Source organism: Phyllobates terribilis, unplaced genomic scaffold (genome assembly GCF_046119375.1).
Source record: "Phyllobates terribilis strain yellow unplaced genomic scaffold, ASM4611937v1 Scaffold_40__1_contigs__length_11209783, whole genome shotgun sequence".
Lineage (NCBI taxonomy): Eukaryota > Metazoa > Chordata > Amphibia > Anura > Dendrobatidae > Phyllobates > Phyllobates terribilis.
This window is the reverse complement of record NW_027362800.1, coordinates 128,522-140,617: the sequence shown is the minus strand read 5'-3', so window position 1 is coordinate 140,617 and position 12,096 is coordinate 128,522.

Sequence of the window (12,096 nt, the reverse complement as noted above, 5' to 3'; positions counted from 1 at the left end):
CAAATCTCTCCCTGACAAAGCAGCCGCTCTCCCTACACTGTCTGATCCGGAGTGACTGTGACGAGCATGGCGGCGCCAGGTCTGATATAGACCTGATGACGCTGTGCGGCCAGCCAATCACTGTAATGCCCACAACCAACATGGCTACGGCATTACAGTGCATGGCAGGCAATCCCTGCATGTTCATTGGCTCTCTAAAGAGCGCCAAACATGCAGGGAGTGGACCCGAGTTCCCGCCCGAGCAACCCGGAAATACTCGCCGAGCTTGTCGAGCACCATGGTGCTCCGGCGAGTACCGAGTAGTGGCGAGCACGTTCGCTCATCCCTAATCACAATGGATAAATATTACCTGTGGTCATATTGGAGCAGAAGGAAAAGAGGGCTACTGCACACCTCAATACCGTAAAAGCTCACACACAGCTCCCTATATACAGGGTGGTCCAAAAGTAGGTGGACAGAAAATAATAACATTTATTTTGATTTATATATAAAATTATATTTACTAACACAAGCATAACATTGACAATTAAATTTTATTCTGAACAATAATGCAAAAGCCCTTAAATTTTATCAACGCAGGTGCTCAAACTGTTTTCCATTACAATTTGCACAGCTTTGAAGTCTTCCTCTTACTTTTCGACAATTTTTTTTTGCACAAGTCTCTTTGGGTATTAATTTCTTGAAATGCATCTCTTATGTAATTTTTCAAATCACTGACACTTTTTGGTTTTCGACTATAAACTTTGTCTGTGAGGAATGAAAAGTGGAATCTGATTGGTTGCTAAGGGCAACTGAGCCAGTTTCACTTTACACCATGTTTGATAAACCTCCCCCTTCATAACCTTATTACACTTTCTGTGCACCTACTTTTGGACCACCCTATATAGTATGAGCCCCGGTTATCTCCTATATACAATATGAGCTCCAGCATAGCCCCCTATATATAGTATGAGCCCCACATAGCCTCTCTATAAACAATATGAGCCCTCACATAGCCTCCTATATACAGTATGAGCCCCCATATAGCCTCCTATATACAGTATGAACCCCCACATAGAATCCTACATTCAGTCTGAGTCCCCAAATAGCCTCCCACATTCAGTATGAGCCCCCACATAACCTCCCATATACAGTACGAACCCCCACACAGCCTCCATATATACAGTGTGAGCCCCACATAGCCTGCATATACAGTGTGTCCCATATATATAGCCTCCTATTTACAGTATGAGCCCCAAATAGCCTCCTATATACCGTATGAGCACCACATAGCCTCTATATATACAGCAGGAGCCCCCACATAGCCTCCCTGTATATAGTGTGAGCCCCAAGGAGCCTCTTATATACAAGATGAGCCTTCACATAGCCTCCTATACACAGTATAAGCTCCCACATAGCCTCCTACATACAGTATGAACCCCCACATAACCTCCTACATTCAGTATGAGCCCTCACATAGCCTCCTAATCTAGTATGTGCCCTCACATAGCTTCCTATATATAGCATGAGCCCCACATAGCCTCTGTATATACAGATTGAGCCCCAACATAGCCCCCTATATACAGTATGAGCCTCCACATGGGCTCCTATATACAGTATGAGCCCCACATAACCTTCATATATACAGTGTGAGCCCCACATAGCCTTCATCTATACAGTGTGAGCCCTACATAGCCTCCATATATACAGTGTGAACCCCACATAGCCTCCATATATACAGTGTGAGTCCCAAATAGCCCCCAATATACATACAAATATACCATATACATGAAAAAAAACAATAACACATACTCACCATATCATCATACTCATACTCATTAGGGCTTGTTCAAAAACACACCTACAGTGAGCTATCACACAATAAAAAAGCCTGATGTTTGTAGTGCATTTAATATTTACCTGTTGTCTTTTAGGCTACAGATGAAAAAATGCAGAAAAAAAAAGTAAATTAAAAAACTTTCTGGTTGCTGTGCACTCTGCTGATAGCACACTGTCACAGCATGGGTTGCGAGCACCCAGGACAAGACAAGTATATGCCCCCTAACCCGTGAACCAATAGCACTCCGTGAGTCCTTTCCAAAAGCCCAGTATTGCACGTGTATTGTAATTTAAGGAGAATACTGATGTAATTATACTTTGCAATTTCATTTCTTCATTTTTTTTCTGTTTTTTGCTGAAGTCATCTCTCGAATTTTAAAAATATAAAACGCAATACATTATTTTATTTGTATGCTTTCTATTTTCTTAATACATTTTTTATAGAACAATGTTATTACCTTAGCCCTATTCCTAGCCCTAACCATTAGCTTAATCCTAAACCAGTCTCTTGACCTGCTTGTAACACTTGTTCGGGTTAGTAAAAATGTAAAACTATAAAAGCAGCTCTATGTAATAAATGAAGACCGTGTTGAGTAGCAAAGCGAAAGCCCACCCAACGCTATTTATGCAGAACGCAGAAGGGGAGATGAGTTTGCCAGTGGCTGCTGGTCTACATAAGCAAAGATGGAAATTACAAAGCTTAGTATAATGAAGTGAGCTTTCTCATATAAGTCTCTGCCTAAGCAGAGCACAACAGCCTATGGCAAACTCATCTCAAGTGGTTCCCTCTACGTAGACAGAGACTGGGACAACAGAAAATGAGTAGAGAATGAATGAACACTGCTTATATGCACTGCACATGAGTAGAGCTACCTTCAATAATTCATTGCTCATTTTCTGTCATCTTGGTCACTGCTTATACATAGCACTGAAGTCAAAATGAGTTTGTCATAGACTTCTGCGCTCTGCATAGACAGCAATCAAAACAAACATTTGTCATTTCAGTCGCTGCTTATGCTGAGTACAGCAGTGGATGAGAAATTCATCTTGTTTGCTTTGTTTGTAGCCACTCGATACAAATAATATAGAGATCTCAACTGTTTCTCAATAAGTACAATGGTCAGGTATGTAGTTCATTGATGTGGATAAATAATACAGCATATTGTTAAAATGGGCCCTAAAATCCTAAAATTATCTGTGAGATAACCTCCTGGGTGGTTCTTCTGGGCGGTTCTGTTTTCTGACTGGTGGAAATTCTAATCAGCATTATGACCTCACAGTGGCCGTGACTCATGTTTCATGGACAGTTCTATCTGGGTGACCTGAAACATGCTGATCTCTGATTGGTGGAAATTCAAGTCATCTTCATGACATCACAATCAGCATGTTATTTAATACTGAAGTGATGGAAATGGAAAAGATAAAGTTTCAACTAACTAAAAACAGTAGAACAAAAACAGATTTAATTTTATTACAACCCTTATATCAAACTGATAGATTCCCATACTTATACTGTAGCATATAGCTTGGAATCTTATTGGTCAGTTACTGATCACATGACCAGTTCCATCCAGGTGCCTGTGCGCTCAGTTGACAGTTGAGGAAAGTGACAGTTGGAGTTGACTGGTGATAGTGAAGAAGTTGTCTGCGGACTGTGAGCAAATTTATGATATTGAAAAAGAGGAGATTGTAGGGAAGAAGAGAGAGAGAGAAAAAGAAGACACTTGGACTCATCGGCTGATGAGGAGTCTTCAATCAAAAAATCCAAATGGAGAGGAAGAAAGGGTAAAAAAAAAGACTCGGGACGAAAGATGTCTCCCACCCCAGAGATGGAGCGAGTGGATGAGGACGTCATTGCCCAGAGTGAAGGATTGAAGAACAGAAGACATTTGGGCTCATCGGCTGATGAGAAGCCTTCTATCAAAAAGCCCCAAAGGAAGGGAAAAAAGAATAAGAAACCAGACTCAGGTCGGAAGATGTCTCCCACCCCAGAGATGGCGCAAGCAGATGAAGACATCATTGTCCAGAGAAAATTACCAAAGAACAGAAGAATCAGCCTGGACTGTTCAGAGGAAGGAAAGACACCATCAATCCAGGCCAATAGCCAGAAGAAAGAAGACGTGGGAGGCTCAGGTAAAAAGAGAAATGTAACTAGTAATTATAGGGAACGTTATTGTGCATGTTTTATACCTCCACATGTAATCCAGGGATAAAGTCACCAAAATGATTCCAAATCTACCTTTATAATAAAAAATTACAAAAAACAGTTTTATATTTGAGCAGATGATTATAGTTGTTATAGGCAGTTTACCAATACAAAGTGGTCAGAGTTATCTGTTCCAAAATCATGGTGAAATGTTCTTCTCATTGTGTAATGTCCAGGTTCAGTTCTGCTGAAATTTACCACAAGACTTGGAAAATGCTGACACCTTTTCAAAGGGAATCTGGCAGCAGTTTTATGGTACCCTATATGAGAGCAGCATGATATAGGGGCAGAGACCCTTCTACCAAGCATGTACTATTCATTGGATTGCATGGTATAATTTTGACAAAATCACAGTTTTCTCTGCTACAAATTTACCAGTTCTCTGAATGCTGAGCTCTGTATAACCCAGCTAACAACACTGATTGGCAGCTTTCTGTGTGTGTACCCTGTGCATAGTCAGAAAACTCCCAATCAGTGGTGGGGGTGGGGTTATACAGAGCTCATGAATATAGATAACTACCTGGCACCAGTAGTGATAATCTCCTGCTGATAAAACTGTGATTTTATCAAAACTACAGCAAGCATCCCAATGAGTGAAACATTTATCTCTGTATATTATATATCTATATCTCTATATATATTATATCTCAGATTAGGTTTCAAAACCTTGGTGACATAGTAGCTTTAAGTGCTGCAGTGCCTCAAATAAAATAAAAAACACATACCTCCTGGAATAGCGCCATTCCAACGATGTTGGCACTGAGGTAAATATGAAGTGTTTTTACTTTATTTGGGGCACTGTAGCATTCCAGAAGGGGTTGACATGTAGTGGACAACCCCTTAAATGACTTTCTGCAGAAAACGGTCCCAAAAAGTTGCAAAATTTGTGCAAATGTTAGAATGATGCAATCTCCTTCTCTACTCCCCTCTTATTGCCTCTTCCCACAATCGCATACAAGATGTCTCCAGTGCATCCCCCCTACTCTGGAAAGCTCTACCTCATCACATCAGACTCTCGCCTACTGTGGAAACCTTCAGAAGGAACATGAAGACCGACCTCTTCCGACAAGCCTACACCCTGCAGTAACCACCGCTCCACCACATCGCTGCATGACAGGCTCTACCCTCACCTACTGTATCCTCACCCATCCCTTTGTAGACTGTGGCCCTCGCGGGTAGGGTCCTCTCTCCTCCTGGACCAGTCGCTAACTTGTATTGTTCATGATTATTGTACTTGTCTTTACTATGTATACACCTTCTCACATGTAAAGCGACAGGGAATAAATGGCGCCATAATAATAAAGAATAATAATAATCCTAGTGATACTTGTAAAGGATTGTCCGTCTCTTTTTAGGTTTATTTCATGAGTATTGCAGTTGCCTCTCAGCACCGTACGCCGTACAATTAGAAATCCTTGTGTCTGCCTTGTGTACCTGCTGTAGCAGATGTGCCATGTCTGCGTTATCCGCCATATTGAGCTCTTCTCCTATATGGTTCCTGTAATGCGGAGCACATCACCCATATTGCTAGATTCTTATCAATTGTTCTTGATCCCATCTCCTGACAGCAGTGATAGATCGGTGACATGGAGCTGCTGTCCCCTGATGTATAATGTGGAGTCTCAGAGCATCATTATTTATCAAAACTGTTCATTACATTGTCTTTGTTGTCCATAGCAACCAACCAGAGCTCAGCTTTCATTTCTCAACCTGCTTTGGTAAAATGAAAGCTGATTTCTGATTGGTTGTTATGGGTAAATAGACACTCCTACTGTAAGGCTGTGTGCACACGATGCTTTATGCTGCTTTTTTTTTTCAGTGCAGATTTGTCACAAAACCTGAAGGATTTCCAGATGCCAGCAAAGTGAATGAGAATCCTGAAGTCTCATTCACACGTTGCTTATTTGTGACTTGCAGATTTGGTGCAGACTTAACCCCTTCACTCCACTGCTAATTTCCGCTTTTGTGTTTCTATTTTTTCACCCCCTTCTTCCCAGAGCCATAACAATTTTTTTGTCCACATAGACATATGAGGGCTTATTTTTTTGCGGGACGAGTTTTACTTTTGAATGACACCATTCATTTCACCACTAGTGTACTGGAAAAAGGGAAACAATTCCAAGTGCAGTGAAATTGTGGAAAAAAAATGCAATATGACATTGTTTTATGGGAATTGTGTTTACATATTGTAGTAAAAATTACCTTGCAATATTATTCTCCTCATCAATACGATTACGGCAATACCCAACATGTCCAGTTTTTAATTATTTTAGTGGTGAAAAAATTCTGAAGTTTGGCCCCCCAAATTTTTAGGGTTGTACATAAAGTACTTTTTGCTGCTATTTAAACGATATATACTTCCCATATTCCTACTTATGTACATACCCTATGTTTGATTATATAGTTGTGGTATTTTACCACTAATGAGCATATTCATTCTACTGCCCTATCAATGGAATAACAATTATGTATATACTTACCCCAAGTGCCACCTTTGTTTGGGTACCCTTTGCCCATTTTTTGACTTTCATTATTATTTATTTTAATTCATAAATATATTCCATCTATATATCGTTGTAACGTGTTATTTCTCTTTGGCACAATTGTTCTTGGGCACTCAACATTTATACTTTATTTTGTCTGTGGTTTAATTTTTGTGGAACTGCAGGGACTAAAAAAACGATACCACATATGTGTATTTTTTTTTTTATATCTTTACTTTCAATGGGGCAAAGAGGGGTGATTTGAACTTTTTATTTTTTTAACCAACTAACAGCATATCAAACAAAGGGTATAACCATATAATTTGCATAAAAAACCCTTAACATGCAACCTTTATTAAAGATAATTAAAATTATCCATACAAAGAAATAATCTGAAGATCAAAGTGAAAAATAATGAATGTGCAGAATTAGTCTGCTCCTATTGTCCCCTATGATGATCATTCCTGACTGCAGGGGTTGGCACCCTAAATATAGTACGACAATGGCGCCCCCACTCACAAGTCGTCTATCCCTCAAAGTCCCTATAAATCCCTGGAAACAACAGTGAGCAATAGATTAGGGCTAATATGATAATATAAACCTAGAAAATTATATCTATAAATTAGGCAACAAGAGTATATTGTAAAATATGTATCTCTTTATTAAATCGATTAAAAACACAAAACATGTTATACGTGTTATAAAAAATTATGTGGAGGGGAAAGAAAAGGGTGGAAAGGAATAAAATTATGTTACAGGGCGAAGGAGATGAGTGTGCACTCCATGCTACATACAGGGAATACCAATTCAAAAAGGTCAATATATGATAAATTGCATAGAATTTTATTATACATTACATCATAATCAAGTTTAAAGTGCATATGCGAAAAAATTAGTGTGATAACTTCATTGGTCCCACTGATAAATATCAATATAATTTAATTTTTAATAAAAAACAGACCAAAAAAAATGATATATTGCACAAACAAGTATTATATTAAGCCTAAAAGATTTTAGGCTGAGTTTATATACCGTATTTTTCGGACTATAAGACGCACTTTTTTCCTCCAAAATTTTGGAGGAAAATGGGGGGTGCGTCTTATAGTCCAAATGTTGGGGGGGTATATATATACATTGTGTGGGGTGCAGGGGGAGTGGTAGCGGCGGAGGAGCGGGGCACAGGAGGCAGCTGCAGCCTACACTGTCCCCGCTGCTAAAGAAAATTAATATTCACTGCTCCTCACCCCCATGGGGCATGGGGAGCACTGAATATTCATGCTCCTTAATAGTGGCACACAGTGTAGCCGCAGCGCGGCTCCTGCTGTTGCCGGAATCGCCTGTGCCCGCTGTTAAAGGTCATGAATATTAAACCTCTCTCCATGCCCATGGGCGTAGGGAGGGGTGAATATTCATGCCCTTTAATAAGCTGGCACACGCAATAGCCCGGCAGCAGCAGGAGCCGTGCTGCGGGTACGCTGTGTGGTTGCTATTAAGGAGCATGAAGTCACTGCTCCCCGTGCACACAGTCCCGGTGTGGGGAGCAGTGACTTCCGGTAGCTGATCTCTCTCCTTGTGAGCCGTGCATGGCAGTGATGTCATGCGCGGCTCACATGGAGAAATCAGTGAGGGCATACAGGACGCTGCGCTGGAGGAGAGAAGAAAGGTGAGTAGGAGTGTTTATATTTTTATGTGCAGCCTGGTGGGGATTAGGGGGACCATGCATACTAGGATAAGGATGAGGGGGCCATACATACAAGGGTAAGGAAGGGGTGCCATGCATACCAGGACAGGGATGAGGAGTGCCATGCATACCAGGACAGGGATGAGGGGTGCCATGCATACCAGGAAGAGGGATGAGGGGTGCCATGCATACCAGGATGGGGATTGCTGTGCCATGCATACCAGGATGGGGATGAGAGGTGCCATGCATACCAGGATAGGGATGAGGGGTGCCATGCATACCAGGATAAGGATGAGGGGTGCCATGCATACCAGGATAAGGATGAGGGGTGCCATGCATACCAGGATGGAGAGATTCCAGGCATACCAGGATGGGGATGGGGACCACGTATAAAAGGAAGGGGGGGGGGCATATATAGCAGGATGGGGGATATTGTCAGAATTGGGGGACATTACCCCTATACCAGTGTCAGAAGAAGACCCCCTCCCCCTTAAAAGTGCATCATGAACACATTTTTTGCTTACAGTTTTTTTTTAATTTCCTCCTCAAAAACCTATGTGCATCTTATAGTCCGGTGCGTCTTATAGTCCAAAAAATGCGGTATTTCTATGTCCAAAAAAATTACTATTCATCCAATGGATATAATCCAATAAATATGCATAATGCATGTTATATACCGTATTTTTCGGACTATAAGACAAAATTTTGGAGGAAAGTGGGGGGGTACGTCTTATAGTCTGAATGTGGGGTATGTATATATACAAAAAAAAGTGTGAAACAACTGAAAATATGTCTTATATTCTAGGTTCTTCAAAGTAGCCACCTTTTGCTTTGATGACTGCTTTGCACACTTGGCATTCTCTTGATGAGCTTCAAGAGGTAGTCACCGGAAATGGTCTTCCAACAATCTTGAAGGAGTTCCCAGAGATGCTTAGCACTTGTTGGCCCTTTTGCCTTTACTCTGCGGTCCAGCTCACCCCAAACCATCTTGATTGGGTTCAGGTCTGGTGACTGTGGAGGCCAGGTCATCTGGCGTAGCACCCCATCACTCGCCTTCTTGGTCAAATAGCCCTTACACAGCCTGGAGGTGTGTTTGGGGTCATTGTCCTGTTGAAAAATAAATGATGGTCCAACTAAACTCAAACCGGATGAAATAGCATGCCGCTGCAAGATGCTGTGGTAGCCATGCTGGTTCAGTATGCCTTCAATTTTGAATAAATCCCCAACAGTGTCACCAACAAAGCACCCCCACATCATCACACCTCCTCCCCCATGCTTCACGGTGGGAATCAGGCATGTAGAGTCCATCCGTTCACCTTTTCTGCGTCGAACAAAGACACGGTGGTTGGAACCCAAGATCTCAAATTTGGACTCATCAGACCAAAGCACAGATGGGTGTCCATTCCTTGTGTTCTTTAGCCCAAACAAGTCGCTTCTGCTTGTTGCCTGTCCTTAGCAGTGGTTTCCTAGCAGTTATTTTACCATGAAGGCCTGATGCACAAAGTCTCCTCTTAACAGTTATTGTAGAGATATGTCTGCTGCTAGAACTCTGTGTGGCATTGACCTGGTCTCTAATCTGAGCTGCTGTTAACCTGCAATTTCTGAGGCTGGTGACTCGGATAAACTTATCCTCAGAATCAGAGGTGACTCTTTGTCGTCCTTTCCTGGGGCGGTCCTCATGTGAGCCAGTTTCTTTGTAGCGCTTGATGGTTTTTGCAACTGCACTTGGGGACACTTTCAAAGATTGCCCAATTTTGCGGACTGACTGACCTTAATTTCTTAAAGTAATGATGGCCACTCGTTTTTCTTTACTTAGCTGCTTTTTTCTTGCCATAATACAAATTCTAACAGTCTATTCAGAAGGACTATCAGCTGTGTATCCACCAGACTTCTGCTCAACACAACTGATGGTCCCAAACCCCATTTATAAGGCAAGAAATCCCACTTATTAAACCTGACAGGGCACACCTGTGAGGTGAAAACCATTTCCGGTGACCACCTCTTGAAGCTCATCAAGAAAATGCCAAGAGTGTGCAAAGCAGTCATCAAAGCAAAAGGTGGCATCTTTGAAGAACCTAGAATATAAGACATATTTTCAGTTGTTTCACACTTTTTTGTTAAGTATATAATTCCACATGTGTTAATTTATAGTTTTGATGCCTTCTGTGTGAATGTACAATTTTCATAGTAATGAAAATACAGAGAAATCTTTAAATGAGAAGGTGTGTCCAAACTTTTGGTCTGTACTGTATATATACTGTGGCTGGTGAGGGGTGTGGGAGGAGCGGCAGCAGCGGAGGAGCGGGGCACAGGAGGAAGGAGCCGCCTGCTGTAGCCTACACTGTGCCCGCTACTAAAGAAAATGAATATTCACTGCTCCCCACGCCCATGGGCGTGTGGAGCACAGAATATTAATTTTCCTTAGTAGCCGGCACACAGTGCAGCCGCAGCACAACTCCTGCTGCGGCCGGGCAATCGCGTGTGCCTGCCCATGGCCGTGGAGAGGGGTGAATTTTTATGCTCTTTAATAGCGAGCAAATGCGATTGCCTGGCAGCAGCAGGAGCCGTGCTGCGGCTACACTGTGTGCCGGCTATTAAGGAGATTTAAGTTCCTGATCCCCACGCACACAGCCCCGGCGTGGGAGCAGTGACTATTCCCGCAGCTCATCTCTATTTGTGAGGGCACATAGCAGTCATGCACGGCTCACACGGTGAGATCAGTGCTGGCAAACAGGACGCAGCGATGGAGCAGAGTGGAGGAATGTGAGTAGAAGTGTTTATTTCTTTTGTGTATACCAGTATAGGGATGAGGGGTGCCATGCATACCAGGAAGAGGGATGAGGGGTGTCAATCATACCAGGAAGAGGGATGAGGGGGGCTTTGTATACCAGGATAGGGATGAGGGGTGCCATGCATACCAGGATGGGTGATTGGGGTGCCATGCATGCCAGAATAGGGATGAAGGGTGCCATGCATACCAGGATTGGGATGAGGAGTGCTATGCATACCAGGAAGAGGGATACCATGCATACCAGGATAGGGATGAGGGGTGCCATGCATACCAGGATAAGGATGAGGGATACCATGCATACCAGGATAAGGATGAGGGGTGCCATGCATACCAGGATAAGGATTAGGGGTGCCATGCATACCAGGTTGAGGGGTGCCATGCATACCAGGATATGGATGAGGTGTACCATGCATACCAGGATAAGGATGAGGGATGCCATGCATACCAGGATGAGGGGTGCAATGCATACCAGGATGGGGATCAGGCATGCCATGCATACCAGGATGGATGGGTGCCATGCATACCAGGATGGAGATCAGGGGTGCCATGCATTCCAGGATGGGGATTAAGGGTGCCATGCAAACCAGGATGGAGGGGTGCCATGCATACCAGAATGGAAAGATGCTATGCATACCAGGATGGAGGTGTGCCTTGCCAACCATGATGGAGGGGTACCATGCATACCAGGATGGGGTTGAAGGTTCCATGCATACCAGGATGGGGAATTGGAGTGCCATGCATACCAGGAGGGGGGAAAGGGGTGATATGCATACCATGATGGGGGATTGGGATGCCATGCTTACCAGGATGGGTATGGGGCCACTTATAATAGGACGGGGGGCATATATACAAGGATGGGTGATATTAACAGAATTGGGGGACATTACCCCTATAACAGTGTCAGCAGCAGATGCTCTCCCCCTTAACAGTGCATCATGACCACATATTTTTTTTCTATTTTCCTCCTCTAAAACCCAGGTGCTTCTTATGGTCCGGTGCGTCTCATAGTCTAAACCAGTGATTTTCAACCTTTTTTGAGCCGCGGCACACTTTTTATACTTAGAAAATCCTGGGGCACACCACCAACCAAAATAGCACAAAATGACACTAAAACAGT